The following is a 23,386-nucleotide window of genomic DNA, read 5'->3' on the forward strand; positions in this document are numbered from 1 at the left end:
CATCCGACAAAGAAGGCAAGAGACTAGATACATTGGGATGGAGCCAATACTCCTTTGCCACCTTTGCCCTCCGTGTCGCGAATTACTTGGTGCCCATGGGGGCATACCATAGTCACCTTTGGAATCTAGCTCTTCCAGCACTCAATGCTGCCCTGGAAGATCTGAAGGCAGCGGCTCTGACAAGCTACCAGGATGCAGTTGCCCTTGCGTGCCAGGAGAGGGAGGCGGCACGCCACCGGTAGATATCTCCTCCAAGCAACTGATCACTGCAGTTGCATTGAGGAGGCATGCCTGGCTTAGATCTGCCAATCTTGCCGAGGACGTAAAGGTGAAGATTGAAGATATGCCATTTGATGGTAAAGGACTCTTTGACCCTACCACCAACAATGCTCTAAAGAACCTTATTGACCATCATGAGTGGTCTTAACCGTCCAGATAGGCGGGATATAAATTAAATAAATAAATAAATAAATAAGACGGCCAAAAACATCGCGCCACCGTCTACCTCGAAGAGCTCTTCACATAGGTCTTATTTTTCTAGACCTTACGATAGGCCCAGATTCCAACAAGGTTCTTATCGTGGCCAACCATGCCAGCAATCCAGCCGACCGAGGCAGCGCCAACAGTCCCGTCGGCAGGACCCCAAACCTAAGCAGCAAGTTTAGCGTCTTAGGGCTACCAGCACCCTCGTTGTTTAGTGCTCGTTTAGCACAATTTTTTGATGCCTGGAGGGCTATCACCTCCAACTCTTGGATTCTCACTATCATTGCCACCGGTTATGCTATTGAATTTCATTCCATGCCTTGCACAGGACTTCTGAGAGACACAGCTACTCTCTAAGGATGCCATTGTGTTGGTAGAAAATCCGGACATCCTTCTTAGCTTTTTCTCTCGGTACTTTATTGTCCCCAAGAAAGATGGTGGCCTTCGGCCCATCCTTCATCTTAGGCCTTTCAACTTCTACATTACAGCAAGGAAATTCTGAACGGTCTCCCTAGACGCTATTCAGAAGCATTCAGATGCTTAGATAAGGCAACTGGTTTGTACTCATTGATCTAAAGGATGCCTACTTTTACGTTAGTATCCATCCTAATTTCCGTTGGTTCCTCCATTTTTCTCTAGATGGCATAACTTTTGAGTTCCAAGCTCTTCCCTTTAGGCTATCTACATCGCCAAGGGTGTTTACAAAGTGTGTCGCCCCTGTGGCTGCTTACCTACGTTTGCAAGGCATCACAGTCTTCCCTTACTTAGATGATTGGTTGCTGGTAGCGTCGTCTGCTGAAACTTTGTCTCAACAAGTTGACTTCACTCTGTCTCTTCTCTCCAACCTTGGTTTACAGGTGAACCACGAGAAATCCATCTTGACGCCTACCCAAGTCGTTACCTACATAGGAGGCATTTTGGATGCGGTCTCAGGCCGTGCCTTCATCCCAGAAAGCCACATCCTAAAAATCCATCACTTGCTACCCCACTTCACTCCTGTCAAAGAGTTCAAGCTCTGCTTGTCCAGTGTCTTCTCGGACTCATGGCCTCTACCACGGCGGTCGTCCAACATGCCAGATTCAAGATGAGGGCTCTCCAATCCTGGTACCAGGACTTATTCGATCCGCTTATAGATCCGCCTTCAAAGTTGCTGATGGTGATGCAAGAGTTGGCGGAGCAACTTGCTTGGTGGTCACTCCACTCCAACCTGCTTGTGGGCTGTCCCTTCGGTCCTCTGCAACCCTTAATCCAACTCACCATAGATGCCAGCCTCTAGGGCTGGGGGGCGCACTGCCTAACCTCACAGCCAATGGCCACTGGACTCTGCAAGAGGCTGCTCTTCACATCAACGCCCTGGAACTTCTGGCAGTCTTCAAGGCGCTCCGCACATTTGAGCGGGTGCTCTCGAACAAAGTGGTACAAGTAACGTCAGACACCACCTTCATGTTCTACATCAACAAGCAGGGTGGGACCCACTCCCGCCAACTGCTCCATCTCACCATTCAGATTTGGGACTGGTGTCATGCACGCCACATATTCCTGGTTGCAGTACATGTGGCGTTGGCCAACAGTGTGCTAGCAGATCAACTCAGCAGGTCTCCGAATGCTTCTCACGAACGGGCCTTGGACCAAGCAATCTTCTCCTCCATCTGCCACAGGTGGGGAATTCCATGCCTGGACCTGTTTGAGTCTTCTGTCAATGCCAAGTGTGACAGGTACTGCTCCTGAGCGGGTGTGGGACCCCGCTCAGAAGGAGATGTGTTCATGGTGTCATGGACGATTGGACTCGTGTACGTGTTTCCTCCAATTCCCCTGATACAGAAAGCGGTAATCAAAATCCGTGTTACAGATGCCATCGGATCACTTCCGGCTCCCCAGCCTTCCACATCTGCTCTCCCTCCAGGAGGGCAGGACCTTCCATCCAGATCTGGAGTCCCTTCATCTAACGGCCTGGAGACTGGACCTTCGATAGAGGATGTGTTGAACCAGGCTCATCGACCATTTACTCTGGCTACATACACTCGGAAGTGGAATTCCTTCTGTGACTTTGCAGAGGAACGCGGTGTGTCTCCGTGCCCCACCACTCTGGACACACTCCTTCAATTTCTCCTCCTTCTCTTTCACCGTGGCTTATCCCATTCCACTTTGAAAGTCTACATCTCTGTGATTGTTGCTTATCAGCCTCCCATCTCGGATGCAGCAAGATTATTTCAGCAACCTGTTCTGAAAAGATTTCTTAAGGGCCTTCGCAACATGCGCCCAGCTTACAAGCCGCCCACTCCCCAGTGGTCCCTTCAGCTTGTCTTGCGTAAGTTGATGTCTCCACCTTTTGAACCGCTAGCTTCTTCGTCCCTGCGGCTACTTACCTTCAATACAGCTTTCCTTTTGGCAGTCACTTTGGCAAGGAGGGCGAGTGAGCTTACAGCACTGTGGATGGACCCGCCATTCATACAATTTCATCCAGACAAGGTCACCCTTTTTCCAGATGTCTTCTTTCTTCCGAAGGTGGCTTCCTCCTTCCATCTAACCAGCTGATAGTCTTGCCCACATTCTTTCCAAATCCTACAACTAACATCGAGAAGGCCCTACACTCTAGATGTCAAGCAGGCTTTGGCGTACTACATTTCCCGCACAACGTCTTTTCGTAACTCTCCACAACTGTTTGTATCATTTCTGGAACGCTCCATGGGTGCTCCAGTATCTGCTCAAACCTTCTCCAGATGGGTGGTATCACTATCAATCTTGCTTATGATATCGCTCACAAGCCTCTACCTGCTACTGTCAGAGCCCACTCTACCAGAGCCATGGGCTCGTCCATGGCGTTTCTTCATGGTGTCGACCTTGCTGATGTCTGCAAAGCTGCTACTTGGTCTACGTCCTTCACCTTTGCAGCCCACTATCGCCTCAATGTTCGAGCCAAAGCAGAGGCTGCTGTTGGTAGAGCTGTCCTGGCTTCTGTCCTGTCATGATGCCCATCTCCGGGTAAGTCAGCTTGCTAGTCACCCATGAGTGTGAATTCACCGGGGACGTGAAGGAGAAAAGAGGTTACCTACCTGTAACTCTGGTTCTTCAAACAGTCCTCTGTGAATTCACACAACCCACCTGCCTCCTCACTGTACATCCCAACTCTCCAGGGTTGGCACACACAGCGGCGTCAGTTCTTCGGAACTGGTGTGCTCAGTGCTGGGGTGGTGATGTAATCTCCGTGGGAGGTCCCCCGGCACAGAGCTCTTAAAGCTATAGAAGCTTCCGACTTTTCCTGCTCAGCCACAGAATAACCCATTAGTGTGAATTCACAGAGGACTGTTCGAAGAACCAGAGTTACAGGTAGGTAACCTCTTTTCTTCTCATAGGCTACATTTGCACCTGGATTGGAAGCCGCAGTATATGGCACCTGGGGAATTTTCAGAGCTGTAGTACCGTACAACAACAAAAAAGAGGTTCTTTTAAATTCCCTTTGTGTAATTTTAAATACACGCATCTGAACTAACTTTCCAATTTGATTCTGCAATTGCCGTTTTTGGATTTCTGAAATTAAAACAAGGCCTACACTGGGACCCTATTGCTATGCCTGAGTAATCTTTGTCTGTATGTATCTCTCTCACTCTCCTGTTTTTCTTCTAACTACCATTTTATTCATGCTAATTGAGGATTTCAACTTTTTTATTTTAAAATGTTGGCAAAATTGACATTGAAAATTGTGTAAATAGACTAATTGAGTTAAAAGCTGGGAAGGAGGGGTTCCATCTCTCCTCAAAATTTATTTTTTTATATAAGTTGACACTGAATAAACAACATAGCTAAGAGCTGACATCCCAGTACAGTAAGTCACAATTAGACTTTTATAGTAAGTTAGCCCATTGAATCAGTAGGTATTTGGTAAACTTACAAAGGAGCTGACTCACCAAATCCCTAGTGACTCAAAGTACTTACTATACTTTGAATTTACTACCCTGAGCAACAGGATTTCAGCCAATATTTTACACAGAAAATTCTCAGAAGATTCTGATGGATATTTCTTGGAAACCTTAGGTTTAAAGAAGACATTTCTTTAAACTGACATTTTTATTATCGGCTATGCTATCATGCCCAGATAGGTGTTTCCTTTTGATAGACTCTGTTATATTTTAAGCTAGAATCCGGCATTTTGGGGGAGTGGAGTAGGATGGGTGAACATTAATCAAACAGTGTAACACGACTGTCACATACAGCACTGATGGTACCTGTCTGTCATGGGTTTGGAGGGAAAGTTCCATCCTATGGGGAGTGGAAGGCGGGACATCAGGGGGGAGGAGCTGTACTGCGTATATATTTGGGGGAAGTCCATCGTAGGGGAGCTGACATGGAGAAGTGGAGTTGGAGTCTGTGGGTCAGACTGGGTACAACTGTTCGTCAGACAGTACATACCTGATAGGTTCAGGTTTCTATCTAGGTAGCCAGAACTGATAGGTTCAGGGTCTGTGCGTTACCTTAAAGTGTTCCGTGAGAACCAATCTGTTGTATGTGTATGATTGGGACTATACCAAGTTCCAGTATCCTATTTACCTGATCCTTTTATTTACCCTGTTTGTTTTTTCAATAAACCTTGTTCTTTTGTTTATTAAAATCCATTCCTGGTCTGGGTGACTTGGTAGAGCGAATGGTTGGTGGCAGCCTAACTACAGGGTGGGATACTCCAGTAGGTCTGGGGTTGTTACAACGACTTTCCCATGCTTTTCAACTCTGATTCCGAATGAGGTGGTGCTGATAGAGATAATCACCTATGTGATGATCCATCGGGAGGCATGAGAGGAAATAGAAGGAATCTGGGACTTGTAGTCATACAAAGATAGAGTCTGTTAGGTTCTCTATAAGATGAATTTAAAAGCAATGGAATGTTCTCATGAGACTTTTGTGCAGAGTTGCTTTGCCTGGCACAGATATGGATCCAAGGCCCAGAGGAAGATGAAACAGCATACAGTGGGGTCTTGACTTAAGTACGGCTTGAGTTAAGAACATTTTGACTTAAGAACCGCTCTCATAGGAAAATATTGACTTGACTTAAGTACTTAGATTTGAGTTAAGAACTGAAAAAAAAACCACGTGGGAGGCAGGGAAAGTGCAAAATTTGAACTTTCAGTTAACTGTTGGCCAGTGAAAAGGGTGCCTGTCTGCTTCCTCACTCCTCCCAGCATTTAGAGAGTGGATTGGGAGACAGTCTTCAGACTGCCTGGTACTGTACTGCCTGGACTGTATTTTCCCTGCCTTCCCTGAACCTTTCTTGACCTAAGAAAAAAAAAAGAAACAAAATATCCCCCTCTAGTGGTCAAAGGCAGAATAGCAGCTTCCCATTAGTTTCTATGGACGGAAAAGAGCAGATACGGATCAAATGGTTTTCAATGCATTCCTATGGGAAATGCAGATTTGACTTGAGAACTTTTTGACTTGAGAACCGCCTTCCAATACGGATTAAGTTCTCAAGTCAAGACCCCACTGTACTGCTTAGTTGGGGAAAGATAAACCCTGGACTTGGGATCTTCTCATGTGAAATCTGGGCAGTGAACTGTATTACACCCACTTGATTTTAATTGGTTAACATCTTAAAAGTGTCATGAAGAAAGTGGTCCAAGATATGTAGAAATGGAGGGTTTGTATATGTGATGGAGGTTCATTCGTTGTTGTGTGTGGAATGTGAGAGGAGAAAGGTTTGTTTTGTTTGAAGAAGATTTGTAGGCATCCTTCAGTTTTGGGAAACTATGGTAACGTGCTCTGAATAGAGGTCATGGAACAACATTTAGTGTGGCTGAGAAGGCCAATTCGAGAGTGACAATCCCTTCCACACTGATACATACAATCTGTCTCCTGTCCAGCTCCCTGATTTTGCTGGTCTTGGGACTGCTTCTAGCCTGAATGCTCAGATGTCAAAGTTTCCCATCTGTTGAGGTCCATTCCTAAGGCCTTCAGTTCCCACTTGCAGATATCCTTGTATCGCAGCTGTGGTTTCCCTCTGGGGCGATTTCCCTGCACTAATTCTCCATACAGGAGATCTTTTGGAATCCACACGTCAGCCATTCTCACGACATGCCCAAGCCAACGTAGACATCGCTGTTTCATTAATGTATACATGCTAAAAATTCCATCTTGTTCTAGGACTACTCTGTTTGGAACTTTGTCCTGCCAGGTAATACCAAAAATGTGTTGGAGGCAACGCATATGGAAGGTGTTCAGGTTCCTCTCCTGTCGTGTATGAAGGGTCCAGGACTCACTGCAGTACAGGAGTGTGCTCAGGACACAGGCTCTATAGACCTGGATCTTGATATATGTTGTCAGCTTCTTATTGAGCCATACTCTCTTTGTGAGTCTAGAGAACATGGTAGCAGCTTTGCCAATGCATTTATCCAGCTCGACATCTGGGGAGAGAGTGTCAGAGATCGTTGAGCCAAGGTACACAAATTCATGGACAACCTCCAGTTCTTGTGTGGAGATGGTAATAGAGGGAGGTGAGTCCACGCCCAGGCCCAAGAGTTGTGTTTTCTTCAGGCTGATTGTTAATCCAAAGTCTTGTCAGACCTTACTAAAATGATTCATGAGTTGTTGGAGGTCTTCAGCAGAATGAACAACAGCAGCTGCATCATCGGCGAAGAGGACGTCCCTCATGCATTTCAGCTGGACTTTGGTCTTCGCTCTCAATCTGGAGAGATTAAAAAGCTTTCCATCTGATCTAGTCTGGAAATAGACACCTTCTGTTGCAGTTCCAAAGGCGTGCTTCAGCATAACAGGAAAAAAGATCCCAAACAGGGTCAGCACGAGGACACAGCCCTGTTTCACTCCACTTCAGATGTCAAAGGGATCTGATGTTGAGCCATCAAAAACTACAGTGCCCTTCATTTCTTCATGAAAGGATCTGATTATGTTAAGGAGTCAAGGTGGACATCCAATCTTGGGAAGTATTTCAAAAAGGCTATCCCTGCTAACCAAGTCTAAGGCCTTTGTAAGATCTATTAAGGTCACAAAGAGTGGCTGTAGTTGTTCCCTATATTTCTCCTATTGTGCATATCCAGACTCCTCCTTCTCCGAATAAGAAGGAGGGGAGAGATAGCCCAGCTTCTCTAGCGTGCTAACATGTAGAGAGAGAAAAATCATTACTTAGCCTAGTCTTAGCTGTGTATTATTTTACTTAGAAATAGTGAACTTATTTAATCATTATAACAGATGGTTATGCCAGTGCTTATGCCTTCAAGGTACAACTGTATTCTAATGAAACTATTTTCTTAATAAAAACAAATATAATTCTTCAACAGGGGACTGGTCTCTTGAACAACAGGGCTGACATCTAAATACAGTGTGGATTTGATAAGGTCAAAAGTTGCTACTGGAAATTAAGAGGTCCTACCTGCCAAGGCTGTTGTGCTATTTAAAGAAGCACATAGTCAATGGTTTATTGCTTTGAAAGTAAGCAAAGGTTTGTTTTAAGGTCGGGTTTGTCCATGGAAGCATTTGCTATTCACTTTTGAGGCTTAAAGGACCTACCTCAGGCAATAAAGGTGGTAGTTTTGCACCCAGAGTGACTCCTTGACCAAGATCATTTCTTTATGGTGAGTGATCATCACATGGTGGCAGCAGTGGGATATGTGTGGTCTGAGCTGTTGAGAGATTTATGTCTAAATTAGATACAATTGTGCATATCCAGACTGTGAAGTGAAATAAGGTTGCTTTTATGCGTTTGTTATTTTGCTAGGCAAGATGACAGAAGGGGAGATTGCTGTCCCCTCCCTTAGCAAAATGCCTGGAGGAACTACTTTCCCCTCCCTGGACGACCTTCTGTGCAGAGATATAGAGCAGGTCGTCATTACAGAGAATGGAGCTGTGCCTGCCTCCGTGGCTAGGGGTGCCAGGCCCAGGATAACAGTACTGTCTGCGATTCCTGACCCCAAATTTTCCTCACAACCTACATTTTGAATGTATGAAGCAAAAACTGCATGATGCATTTGGCAGCTTTTCATGACCATCAGCTGTCACAGATAACAAATTCTTTACTGAAATAATTTTCATCAAGAGTGACTAGTTTGTCTGTCCTAAGTTAGCAGTAAGAAAGACATTAGTGCTCTGAACAGCTCCACTAGCCTGTATTTGCTTTGAAGCAGAGTGATTTTAAGATGACAATGGTACAGCCTAGATTGCTTTGGTTCCCACTTAAATGTTTTTCACAGTCCCTTCTTAAGGTAGTTACTGGATCCTGTGCATATTTATTCAGAAGTAAGTATTCCACTTGTTCAATAAACCCTATTTTAAATTCCAAATGTCTAAATTCTAACGTGTATAGGATTCAAGCCAAAAGGTCATCAGTCTTCACAGTGGAAGGTGAGAGACCAGAAAGAAAGAAAATAACAGACCCAGAAAGGTGTGCATGCCATCTGCATGCACATCCTTCCATGATATGCTGTGGCTAGGACCGCCCATCTTTATACATTAGTCAAAAAAAAAAACCCTCAAATTTTGTCAGTCTTGCTAAATGGGGGAGGTGTGGACCTAGCAAATTTGTGAAATTGTACATTTTGATTTTTTTAAAAAAAAGAGGAGACCCTGTTTACATGCTTAGATGCACTGAGAGGAAAATATTTATCATTATGAAAGCAGTAAATATTCACAACTTTTCTCATAATCAACTGAAGATAGTGCCTTGACACAATGAGAAACCCAATTGCAAAAATGGTCAGCTGCTACAGGATTTTTCACTCTTCATGGAAATAAAATGACCAATACTTTTTATCTATAGCAGCGCAAGCAATTAACAGCAGCACAAGCAATTAAAGCTTGTATTTTCCAGAGAACTGTTAGGATATGCCCAGAATACAAGGGTTTGTGGGGTTTTTTAGATTTTGTGTACAGTACCTTTTTTTGCACAACAAACCCTTGTGAAATGCAGAAAAAAGCTCTTATAATCAGAAAACAAAAATTGTCATACTTACCTGCAAAAATAAAATAGAAAAGTTAACATTCTGTACAGCATGCTAATCAATCTGAATGCAATGTAGCTGTTGCTGTCCAAACAGGAACATAGGGTTCAGTGTAACCAAAATGAGAGATATGTTGATGTGTGTGCCTTAGAAAGCAATTCAATGCATGTTTACTTACAAGTATGTCCCACCGTCATCTAAGTGGCTTACTCTGTATTATGTTTGTTTAGGCTTCCAGCCTCAGCTTGTCTTTGTACGCAGCATGCTTGTAGAAACCTTAGCTGAAGCTTTAGGTTAATACTTACAGATCTCAGATATAACTGCTTTCTTTGTCTGGAGTATTTACATGTGGCTAACAATCCATTATGAAATGTCCCACATACCATTTCCCAATATATGCAAAATGATAACGCTTCGTATAGAAGCAAAAATAAAATTTAGTATGTACTGCATGTGTGATGAAACAGAAAATAACATTATTTTGCAAATGCAGATTGTATTTTTTTCTCCCCCACCCCATTATCATTCTTAATATTTCAAAGTGGAAGATTTCTTAAAGATTCCATTTCTCCCCCCACCCATTTCTCAGCACAGAGGAAAAAGCATATGTGAGGCTGGGCAAGCACACGCACGTGCATGTATGTACAGCCACCCTCCCTACCAAGAACACACTCATTCCCTGTCTTGGTCACCAAATCACACAATAATCAGCTTTGCTACAGCCAGGTAATCCTCTTGATCTTTCCCTCTGATTGCTTGCCTCCCTCACTAATATAGTTAGACACAGACAAACAGGATCCCAACTGATATAGATAGATTAGACAATGAAATGGTCTTCTTTGAAAATCATCATTGTTTCATCTTGCATGTGCATTAAATCCAAAGAGGGTTTTCGCCACTGTCTCTGGTTTCTCATAGTGACTATCACCTGTAATATACCGTATTTTTTCATGTATAAGATGATACTTTTGTCTAAAATCTTTAGACTAAAAATTGAGGGTCGTCTTATACATGGAAGTAAGCTGAGGATAGAACAAAATGGCCCATACCTTGCCTCTTCAAACAGGCTTCCTTCAATCACAAGGCTTAGCTTCCTCCAATCACGAGCCTTATGTAACTGATGTCAGCTGATGCTTATCCCTTAACTTTGAGTATTCAGCCTCTGGGCTCCCCTTCCCACGAGTGCAACACGCCCTCCACAAGTGTGACATGCCTACCCGTGAGCACGGGGGTGCACCCGCCCCCCCCAACCAGTCCGTGCACAGAACCTGCACCCCCCAAATGGTCCGTGATCCCAAAACTGTTGGGGACCACTGCTTTAAATGACTGGAAATTTTATATAAATCCTACTTTATTGTTTCCATTCCTGATGTGCTGCTCTTATTTACCATTGGGCTTTGCAACTGTTCAGAGGTAGCAGATTTATTGTAGCATAAGGTGTAATGAAATCTAGAATCCATTCCATCTTCACATATCTGTTGATGCGGGTTCTAGCCTACAAGAGTTTATGCTAGCTAATGGGCCAGAATCTTGTTAGAAGAAACATTTGTGCAACAGTAACCACGCAACTGGCCCCTCCCCTTTTTCAGTTTCCATCATGCATCTGTTTGTGTCTTGGTTGTTAAATTAGTTGTGAGGTTTCAGTTTTAGTCTCTAACATTCCACAAGACTTCCCTGTTTTCTGGCTATCACAAGCCAATGTGACTGATCTTTCTTTCTTTCTTTCTTTCTTTCTTTCTTTCTTTCTTTCTTTCTTTCTTTCTTTCTTTCTTTCTTTCTTTCTTTCTTTCTTTTGGTGAGTTTAAGTACTGCTTCTAGAGTCCACTGAAAGCAGAAGGTGGGGGTGTCCAGTGACTGGCAGGAGGCATTCAATTGTTATTTCTTGGTGAATAGTGCTGGGGAAGACAGAAACATCCTTTTTACTGAGTCTTTCCATTGTGTCGACAAACAGCTTTAAATAGTCAGACTGTAATGGCTGAAGGATGCATTAATATTTCACTGGTAAAGCATCTTCCCGTAGCGATTGTTTGTTCTTTTTGTAGCTGGGAGCAATTAGCCGGAACAGTTGCTGCCACAGCTGTTACTCTGTGTAGCCTCCAATAGTGATTATAAAGGGTGTGTGTGCTCTCCTTCAACATACATACTCGTGTGCAGAGAGAAAGACCAGAGAGAGAGAGAGAGAGAGAGAGAGAGAGAGAGAGAGGTTTTCTTAAACAGGCAGCCTTGAAGATAATTCAAGGAAAGCAATGCTTGGTAACGAGCAGGTGTGGAGGAAATAAACACACTGCTTGGTCCATCAGCTCGGTAACATTGCCATAGCCATTTGATGTCTGCCTTTTGTGTTTGCTGGAGCAGAATGCTTGTGATATGGCTCTGTGCAGAAAGAACCTCAGCATGGCTTCTTTCAGAGACCTCATCTCCCTCTGTCCCTAAATGACTCATTGCTAGACACTTGGCTTTTCAGTAAATCATTTCCCCACCCTGCCGTCATGCTCTGCCTGTCTATCAAAGCTGCCGGTGGGTGTGCAAAATGATGTTGCTGATTGTTCTAGGGTGTGCAGGAAGAATTCAGGTGGCAAAGCAAAGCGATTAAGAGCATCAGTTGTGAGCCATGGAATCCCTGACTCAAATTTCATATTAGCTGTGAACCTCGGGGAGTGCAGGCTAGTTCAGTGGCTTAGGCATTTGGCTGCCGAGCCAGAGTTTGGGAGTTTGATTTCCTGGTGTTGAAAAACTATCTTATTCCCTTGCAGGAAAGCAAAAGACCAGCTCCTTCCCACCCACCCACTCCATTGTCATCAGGATTAGCAAAAAGAGGACAGTGTCTTTGAAAGGCTGACAGTTCTTCAGGAATTCTGTAACAATGAGCAGCAATGGTCAAGATCCTAGCCATCATACAAGGGGGTGCTGATAAGTACTGAGCCTTTCCCAGAAAAAATTGAGCTAGGAAGCTGCAACTGCCACATATTTCACCAACTGGCAAAACGATAAAACCAGATGTCAAGCCAGAACACCAGCTAGGACACTTTGGCCTGGGTGTGCTTTATCACTCTTCTCACCCCAGAACATTTGGAGTAGTGCTTCCCAATCTTGGATCCCCATATGTTCTTGGGCTACAACTCCCAGAAATCTTGGCTAGCACAAGTAGTGGTAAAGGCTTCTGTGAGTTTTAGTCCAAGAACATGTGGAGACCCAAGTTTGGGAACCACTGATCTAGAGTAAAGAACTCGGCACCTTCAGAAGTGACCCCAGTTATTGATAACACTGATGTCTTCTAGTTTCCAGCAGTTTATATCTTCCCCAAATAACCTTTAGTAATAACCTCTGCTGCTTTCTCCAGTGTCCAGCAGTAGCTTAAGGATTTTATAGTACTTTATGCATTGGACACAGAGTGGAATATTGCTGCATACTGGATCTCCTCAACATACTTCTTTGTGGACAGTACAGGTGGTGGCACACAATACGTGCTTTAAAAACTTTGTATTTTGTGCAGAAGACAAGGTCTTCAAATAAAAAATAGTGTTTTGAATCAGTCTAAAAGAAAAATAAACAGTCTTGAAATGTGAAAAGTGCACAAAAACTCATGTAATCTCATCTACCAGGAAGAAAATTTTTGAAGGTGTTTGTGCTTGTGACAACAAAATATGCAAAGATTGACATACCTACTAGTCTGACCCAGTGCATATCTTGTGGCACCTGATGGCTAACAAATTGACATTGCTAGACTTTACTGTCACTCTAATTCCCCCAAACATGAGGCACAATAAATTTTTTAATCTTTCAGATGCCCCAACACTCTGCTGTTGTTGCCTCTGCCTGATCACCAGGACGGCCCTCAGTTTTTGTGCTTTGTTTTAAAACTTTATAAATAGCATTTTCTCTTGTGTGTTTTTTTTTCTTTTAACTGTCAAATATAATAAACTCCTGCTTCTTCCAGAATCACATTTCACATCAACATGTTCCTTGTAGGAGCAGCTCCCCGTCTTTAAAGAAATACTGTTTATCCAAATTCACAAACCAGCTGAGGCCTCCTTGTTTGTTCTGCCTGACTCATAGAAAAAAAAGCTTAACTGTAATTTGTTGTGACTGATCCCCCATGCATATGTTAGCGATGGCTACTTGCCACAAGTTGGAAAGTGAAGCTAAGTGTTGTTTATCATGACAGGAAGTGAGACCCAAATGAGACAGGGAGGTGTGATTCTAATTTACACCTCCGTTTTGGGGTTTGCCCTGAGGATCTGTGTTTCTTTGTCAGTGCCATCTCAGAGCATTGACAAGGAGAAACAAGCCAAATGTGCTGCTAACAGATGCAGCAGCCATACTAAAATCCAAGAGCGCATGGTGGACTTCATTCTTCCAGCAAAAGCGGTGCCTCCCATTTTCTGCACCATCTCAATCAGGAGTTGTGAACATTGCAATCTGAAATACAGGCTAGAGTGATAAAATTGCAAACCCATGCAAACTTCCTATCTTGTTTCAGTCACGAGCGAATGTGTTTTTTACCTTTCACATAGTCCACAACCCTAGTCTGAGAACACACGCTGCTCCATCTTGGCAGAGGTGTATTGGATACTTGAGGACAGGGATGAGTGGATAACTGACACAGCATGAGCAACTTTCTTTCTTACTAGAACCTGAGATTCTGCAACCCAGTCAAAAAAGGCTTAGGGCCAAACAATACATCACATTAAATATAGAGCATGAGGATGTGTTTCATTTTCCTCCTTGTTCCCAAAGTAAATGCCTGTAGATCTGATCTGGATTGTGACTACCATGCAGGGGGCGGAGATTTAAACTTGAATGGAGAATGGCTTTCTTCTTTTTTTAACCCTAAGTTGCTCCTTCTATATGGACACTTAAAAAAGAGAGAAAGGATTATTCAGTATCAATTAAGAGAATTTTAAGCCTCCCTGCAAGTGGTCTTGATCTGAGTTGGGTTCCTGACTGCTTACTTTGGAATAAGAAAGAAGATAAAGCTTGGTTGCAAGGTAAACATTTGACATGGGGTGCAGTTTAATTAGCTGAACTGAAGGAAATCAGAGTTCAGGAATTTATTTTGATTACAGAAGTAGACTTCCCCTGGATTGGGTTCGTATTGTTGCAGAGCTTTTTTTCCTCACCCTGATAACTGGAAGTCAAAAGATGTATTGCCGGTCATCAGGAGATGCCCTGGTATAATTGAAATCTACTTTCTCCTTATTCCTTCTTTAACAACATAGAACTTGCTTAACTTTGGGTTTGAAAACATGATGTGAATGACCACAGCCCAAAAGGAGAGCAGGAACCAGGTCAGCCATTCCTGGGATGTACTTTATGGGCAGTGCTACTGTTGAATTGCAAGGAGCATGAAGGCTTGTACCGCTGTGAAGCTACAGTTACACCCCTGGCCAGGCTAGGGTCACATATAAGATCCTCTGCAAGACTGTACCCCTCGGGGAGAGTTTGGCTGTTATGTACATGCAGCCCACCCTTCCTCTGTGAGGATGAATCATCCAGCATCTTCCTAGTCAGCATCGATAGTTTTCCAGGTTCTGCTTGGAATAGATTTGGAATGCCTAGATGTGTCTAACAATGTGTTTCCACCACTCTGTTTGCAGTTGGGATTTCTAGAGAAACTCCAGAGACTGCCTAGGGAAACTGCCTGCCTATTCCTCTGCCAAATTATTGCCATCGTTGTCCTGATGGTATTTAGATGAGAAGTCGTCTAACTCTCCAGTTAGCTGTCCAGTGGTTCTGCAACATACCCTGCCTCTCTGTCTCCCTTTTAAAGCAAAAGTCATTTTGTTGTTGTTCCTGTTGATCCATTCAAGCAAGGAGTGTCATTTCAGATTTTCATAGCAGATCAGATAGTGCAATGGGAAATGCAAACCAGCCCAGAATATTGAAGTCTGTAGTTTTCCCTCCTTATGTTTCTACTTTTAAAAAGTTGAATCCTTTTGCTTTGTATCCTTTCTGTGATTGCTTTGAATTGATGCAGAAAGGAAAGCTCAATGTTGCATGTCTGTGTGTGCACGCACGCACATGCACACACACACACACACACACACACACACAGAGAGAGAGAGAGAGAGAGAGAGAGAGCATACATAGAGAGCAAAGGTGCTTTCCCAAGACAATTCTTCTTTACATTTCTCATCCATGGCAGCACTCCTGGGGTTTGTTTTTCTATGGTAGGTTAAGAAGTTTGTGATTCCTTCTCTTGGCTGCCGATATGGTTGGCAGCTTCTTAAATCCAGACCGAAACTCAGAACATATTCAAAGCCTCTGGGAAATTGGCGTCACAGCCCTCAACTGTACTCAGTGCATTTTAGAACCAATGAAGCAGCCAACAATATCGGCAGCCAAGAGAAGCAATCTCAGAAACATACGTGTACACAAGCTCCATCCTTGGTGACATCTTCCAAATGGGAAATTCCTGCACTTGGTCCGTAGGTGGCAAACTTTCTAAAAGGATGTGTGAGGCTGAGCAAGAGGTCACTGTCCTCCTTATAGACAGAGGACAGCAAAGCTTCGCCTTCCAGATCCTGTTGAACTGCAGCTCTAGCTATCACAGTCAGGGGTGAGGAATTCTGGCATGTGCCAGTCTGACCAAATCTGATGTTGTGGGAGCCGCTTCTCATCAGCCCTAAGTACCACAGCCAAGAGTCTAGAGACCATGTTGTTTCTAATCCAACAACAGCTTGTAGATCCAGATCTAGCATGGCCACATGAAATAGATAGGCGTTCTCTGCCTATAATAGTTTTGTGGAGAACATTACAACAGGTAAGGCTTGCATGAACAACAACAGCTGCTGGAATCTCTTTTTTTACACTGTGATTAAAGGTATAGGAACCTTGTCCTTTATTTCATGGAGCTATCATCTCCAGATCGACCTTCTCCTTTAGGCAACCTGGATGTTCCTTGGTTCCTTGCCATGGGTATTAAACTTTGTTTTCTCTAACATGATGTGATGTGAATGAGCACAGCCAACAGTGAGAACAAAAGGTCCTTCACCCCTGTTTTAGAGCTAACTTGACATAATGCCATGTGTGCAATTAATCATTGTGAAAATAGCTTTTTGAAAGTTAATTGCAGGCACTGGGCCCCCAAACTAGGTTAAAGATCCTGATATAGTGTAGCCCACTGCATTCCCACTCTGGGTCAGCATGGGGGCAGAGGGGCGGGGTTGGGAAGGAAGACTGCATTGAAGGAAAGGGATCTAGCTTGGGGCAACCATGTAGATCTCCCTCCTCCCCTTACCTTGATGGCAGGTCTCCATTCATGAAGCCTTCTGCCTGCAACTCACTTTCAAAATGGTATTTGCATACCATGTCTGTGTGAATGGTGTCTTACCTAGTTAAGATGTAGTCATTGCAGTGTTCCTTGGCAATAATTTTCATGCCAGGATGGCATATTTAATATTTACAGGTGTAGTGAGCTGGTCTTTAGTGTCTCTTCTTTTGCTCCCAGTTGGCCTGCCACAGAAGACTTCTTTGCCAGGTGATGGATACTTCTGAATATATAATGTCCACTTGCTAATATAAATCAAAATCACTCATTTCAAAACTACAAAAAAAAAAAAGTCTTTCTAACTAAAGGCAGGACAAGACTGCTACTAACTCAAATCATTTCAGGTTTTATTGTGTCTCATGGTTTTTCAAGAGCATACAATTGAATTAAACATAACTACATGTATGTACCATGGAAGTGGAGAACTAACATAACATGGTGGGTAGAACAGAGTTTGGAGGAGTTCCTTTTGGGAACTTGGAAAAGTTCCTTCAGATACTGTATCCACTTAACTATGAAACAAACTGGGCAATTTTAGAGAGGCCCCTGCATTTCAAGACTCCTCTGCTTTGTACCATTGCTGTACAATGAAAAGGAAAGTCTCCTGTATTCTTTTGTGTATATTTCTCCATGCAGCTTGTTGGGCAGAAAACTCAAGTACAAACATTATTTTTTTAAAAAAATTAAAAATGTAATTCATTCAGGCAAGATTGTGGTTCTATTTTTTTTAATGCAGTATCAGTTTTTTTAAATGGAACAACTATCAGCATGTTTCATTTTTAAAAAAACAAATTTACATGCATTGTTTATTACTTAGTTTTTAACATCTCTCTCTCTCTTTCTTTCTAGCCTATCTTTTCTATGGCTTTAAGATGGTCAATATGATGCTCCTGCTCTCCGATCCATCATATGTTTGGAAAAAGCCTGTAAAGCAGGTCAGACTAGGGAGGCATGACAGGCCTTAGGTCACCTATTGGACTTTTATCTCTCAGTGAAGACACAAATCTAGAGCTCTCAAGTCTCTGTCTAAATTTCTCACCACCTCACCATGCTGGCTTTGACCTGTGTTCACTATTGCAGCATAGATGGAAGGCAAAGTACAGTAGGAAACCCCACCCCCCATATCCACGGGGGATTAGGTCCCAAGCTCTCCCCCACACACTAAAAAAGGGGATTATAGCAAATATTATTTTAAAAGCAAATGTTGTATATAGCCTAGGTTCTTAACGTGGGCGATAATGCCCCCCAGGGGGCGATTTCATTTTTCAGGGGGGCGGTAGAACAAAAAGGGGCGGCGTGGGGGCGCCGGAGCAGAAGGGGGCGGTAGGGGGGCGCTGGAGCAAGCCAAACCTGTGAAGATGGCTGCAGCCTTTTTACATTGTGCATGAATATATATTTTCCTCCAATTTTAATTTAGTTTCAGACTTTTTGTCTTGAAATTTTTAGTTCCTGAATTTGTTTTTATGCCCTTTTTATATTTCTTTTTGTGTCTTAAAATTCACTTGCAACTAAATCATTAAATGTTACTTTTGGGGGGAGCATTTCATTTTCTTAGAATTTAATTTTGTTTTCAGGGGTCATTGGATTTAAGTGTCTTAAATAAATAAATAAATAAATAAATAAATAAATAAATAAATAAATAAATAAATAAATAAATAAATAAATAAATAAATAAATAAATAAGATATCATCACCGCGGGGAGGGGGGGGCGATGATAACTTCCTCAATGGCTCAAGGGGGCGTTTCTTTCAAAAAGGTTAAGAACCACTGGTATATAGCATAGTCTCTGCCTCCCTCTAATGGCCTGTTTTGGTAATGACACTGTAGAAATGGATAAGTGAACCAGCCGATGCTGATCCCGTGGATAGAGGCATCCTACTGTACATAGCTTGAGACTGAAGGCATAGTATTGTCTGCTCTATCCAATCATCTGTACAAGGAACCTTAACTGTTAATATCAGAGCCTTAATGCTATTTTTTACTCCCATCAAACTCTCCCTGCCACATAAGCCTTGTCCCTAAGAATCTGTGGCTTGAAGCTCGACATGGTGTTTTATGGTCTCCCCTTGTACTTTGCTGTTTTTTAAAACTGTGTCACAGTTTCCCTTCTTTAGTCTTTTCTTTATCTAGACTTGACAAAGAGAATGAAGATCAAGTGGAGACCTGCTCCAGTTCCCTCAAATAGCAGCAACACTATGTGGGTATTTTTGTAAAGGTAGGCTTGTAATTTTAAAGTTCCTTTTGTTTTAATTTTGCCTGAATGTATCAAAAAGTTACCTTGGAATGTGACCAGACAAATGCCATATTTGCCCATTCATGTTCTGTGTACAGTAGCCTATTCTTGCAGGTGTTGTACCCAAATAAGTGGATATTCAGAAGGCGATGACAGCGCAGAGCTAGCAAAATGGGGCAATCAAGCCGACAATGTATGGCAAAATTTTGGCACAGACTGGACTGTATTTGGAAGATGAAATAATTCAGTGATGTTAATTTTTGTGTTGTTGTGCTTTAATTAAAATTACCAAAGAGATCCCCCCCCTTGGTAAATTGGCATATCCATGTTGAGTTTTACTCTGGAAGATTAGCAAATGGCATCTTGTGGAAAATCTTGGAGGTAGGGAAAGTATTATATTGTCAGCATGAGTTTCCTTTCTTCCTTCGTCTTTTAAAAATGAGCCTTAAATCTCAGCTGCCCTTGTATCTGGAGAGATTTCCTTTTTTTCTATCATCCAAAACCGTTAAAAATGTGAATTCAGACAATGTTTTATGAATAATTAAAACCAGTCTGTTAAACATGCTAGGCTGAGATTAAGCTTTTAAAAGTACCAGATTTTCCTTCTCATTTGGTGGAAGGGTCAGGGAGAGAACAACTTTCAGATAAGAGAATTAATTTGATTTGCAAATATAACTCCCCCCCCCCGGCTTTATAGCTGCAGGTTCCCACACAGTGCCTGTATTTCTTTTTTTAATTGCTGCTGCTTCTCTTCAGTGAATAAAATTAGAATAAAACAAAACAAAACAATGTCCTTCAGAGGTTTCCACTGCTTTCAAATCACTTCATTCTCTCTCAGGTGCCTTCCAGAAGTTTTGGACTACAATCCTCATCATCCTTCTCAGGATGATGGGATTCAAAACGTTTGAAGAAGGCAGGTTTGAAAAGGCTTCAAGGCTCAATGAAATCAACACCATGCAAACCAGGGAGGGTATTAAGGCCAAGCAGTGGTACCTGGAAGTCAGGTGTCGTCTAAAGGGAAATTTCAACAAATATGCAAGCACCTAAAAAAGAAGAAGAGATGTTGCTGAGAAAGATAAATGGAATTTCAATGTCACTATTCTAGTCATGAGCTTCTGGGGTTATACTTCTTCCTCTCTAACTAATATTGTGGGTGAGATGGGTCTGCTGGCAGAGTCCAGGGATGGGAACTCAAGTCAAGGGACTCGCTGGCTGTAAAGTCAAACTAAAGTCGCACTGATGACTTGACTCGGAGTTGGCTCGGGTTTTATTGTCAATGACTTGAACTTGACTCTCAACTCAGAACCCACCCACCACTCCCTCTTTTCTGGGGGGAAATCTTGCTTTTAACAGGGACTCATACTTGGGGCTTGGGACTCGGACCCAAAGACCTGCCAACGTCCCTGAGCAGAATTTTCCTCTCCCCACTCCCAGGCCTACCCCCCCCCACACTCCCAGGCACCCTGCAAAACTTTTTCTGGAGACCTGGCAGGTTTCTGGTGTCAAAGATAGGAAGAAAATCCCAAAGCAAACCACACTGCAAGACTGGATTTAGGCATATTTTCATACATCTTGTGCAAATACAGAAGGTCATTGTAGAAGCAATGACTTGCTTCCTATAAAACCAAAGACATGGTCCATAGATTTGTAGTCTGAATCTAAATGTACTTTTCCAGCAACTTAACCTGAACTGAAGCCCTGGTTTTCATATTATTGTCATAGGAGGTTGGGTTAGCTTCTATTGTCCGAGTTGCTGTTCCTGCCATTAAAGAATATCCAGAGCTACGAAAAGTTACTCTTTTTCATCCTACAACTTCACAGATCCCCCCAGTAAGGGAGAGTTAAGATATAAAATGGTTTATCCCATAGAACGATAGAAAAGTGAAGTTGGAAGAGGCCTAAAAGTCCAACTCCCCTGCTCAATGCAGGAATACAATCAAAGCATATCTGCCAAGTGATTATCCAAGTTTTTTTTTTGAATGCCTCCAGTGCTGGAGCACTCACCAACTCCTGAGGTAACTGGTTCCACTTTCGTACTGCTCTAACAGTTAGGACATTTTTCCTGATATTGAAATCTGGCTTCCTTTAACTTGAGCCCATTGTTGCATGTCCTACACTTTGGGAACTGGACACAATACTCAACGTGAGGACTAACCAGTGCTGAATAGAGGGGAACTAGCACTTCGCAGGATTTGGAAACTATACTTCTATTAATGCAGCCTAAAATAGCATTTGCCTTTTTTGTAGCCACATCACACTGTTGGCTCATATTTAGCTTGTGATCTACAACAATTCCAAGATCCTTCTTGCTTGTAGTTTTGCTGAGCCAGGTATCCCCCATCTTGTAACTGTGCAATTGGTTTCTTTTTCTGGGCTGCAGTACTTTGCACCTATCTCCATTGAATTTCATTCTGTTGTTTTTTGCCTAGTGCCCCATCCTATCAAGGTCATTTTGAATTTTCTTTCTGTCTTCTAGGGTGTTAGCTATTCTGCCCAATTTTGTATCATCTGCAGATTTAACAAGCATTCGCTGTACTCCCTCATCCAAGGCATTAATAAAAATGTTGAATAGCACTGGGTCCAGGACTGAGCCTTGGGGTACCCCACTTGTTACCTCCTCCCAGTTAGAGAAGGAGCCATTAATCATCACCCTCTGAATATGATTCTGTAGCCAATTGTGTATCCATCTGACACTTCATATATCCAACCCACACTTAGTTGGCTTGCTAATCAGGATATTATGGGGCACTTTGTCAAAAGCTTTGCTGAAGTCAAGATATACTATGTCTACAGCATTCCCTCTGTCTTTCAGGGAGGTTACCCAATCAAAAAACGAGATGAGATTAGTTTGGCAGGATTTGTTCTTGACAAATCCGTGTTGGCTTCTAGTTATTGCTGATATCTTATCTTCCATTCTTCAACCTTGAACTATCTTGTTCCATTTTTCAAATATTGAGATCTCAACCCCTGCTTAAACAAAGAAACAAATGTCATCAGAGTAGTTTGAAATCTTCCTATTTCACTTTAGAGTGGCAAAACTGAAATTACATATTTAAGAATGGATGTTGCTGATGCTTCTGTCTTTTGAACTTGGAATAGTTAAGGCATTTTTTAAAAAGGCATTTCTTTTGCCAGTGAATGCATTTAAAAGAAAGCTGTTGTGTTGATACAAAAGAAGGTATTGACTTTGCCCCAAGAGGCCTGAAAGAGTCTGTGAGGGACGGGAAGATTGGTTTCTAATCGGCGTTGCAGATGCAGGGCCATGCCCATAACTTTGTTTTGCTTCCACATATAAATACACAAAAGTCTTTCCCTGTCCCGCCCACCCCAGTCTACCCGAAGAATGACTTAAAAGCATTGGAAGCTGCTGCATATTAATTTTGGCTATTGCTCCATTCACCTCAGCATTGTCTTAGATGACTGGCAGAGAGTTCCTAGGACAATGTTCCTAGGATTGTGATGGTATCTCCTAGCCCTAGCTGGAAATGTTGGGACTGAATTTGAGGCCTTCTGAATATGCTGCTCATCTTTCTCCACATAGCCATATCACTCCCTACAACTTGCTTAATTACTGTTGTGGAATCCCTTGTAGATTTTAATTGCCATCAAGGATGAGAACTCAAGTCGCAGGACTTGCTGTCAATTCTTACCACCGGCAACTCAACTCAGACTGGACTCGGGTTTGTTTGTTGTTTTCCCAATGACTCGACGTATGACTCTGAACCTACCCAACCACCCTTTTTTCGGGGGGGGGGGAGCTTATTTTCAATATGGACTTGGGGCTTGGGACTCAGGACTTAGTACCAAAGACTCCGACTCAGATTTAGGACTTGTACCCAAAGACTTGCCAATATCCTTGGCTGCCATGGCTGTCAGAATTTGCACTGAAAAACCAAATCCAGGCCAAGACATTTTGATAGCTGAGATGGAGCAGCAAAGTGCCCCGACTCTCCAACTCAGCTAAGGGCCTATATTCTAGGGCTGTTCCTGATCAGAGTAGAGTGAATAATGAAATTCACATAATTTTTGATTTATCAAGTGCCCACTGATTCAACGCATCTACTGCAGTTGGGAGTATCAACTGTATTTAGGTCAAGGTGCATTTGTACACAAGACTAGACAAATTAATTTCACACCTAAGGCAAAAAAAAAAAGAGAGCCAGTGTGGTGTCATGGACAGACTGCCAAAATAGGACTCGGGAAACTTGGGTTCAAATCTTGATACTGATTGTAAAATTAATAAATTGACATGCAATTTTCTGCTCTTGCATGAGAGTAAAAATGACCAGCTCTTTTCTTGGTGAGCAGCAAGATTAACACACACATATGCATGTGTTTGTGTGTCAAATCCAGGGTTTTGGTGCAAAATACAATTTTTGTGCAAAAACCACTTTTTGTGTTTTTTATCTCTGCCACCCCAGAATGCACAACAACCATAGTAATCCTTTCCTTCTGAGAAAACC

This window comes from Pogona vitticeps, chromosome 2 (assembly GCF_051106095.1).
Source record: "Pogona vitticeps strain Pit_001003342236 chromosome 2, PviZW2.1, whole genome shotgun sequence".
In the NCBI taxonomy this organism is placed as follows: Eukaryota; Metazoa; Chordata; class Lepidosauria; order Squamata; family Agamidae; genus Pogona; species Pogona vitticeps.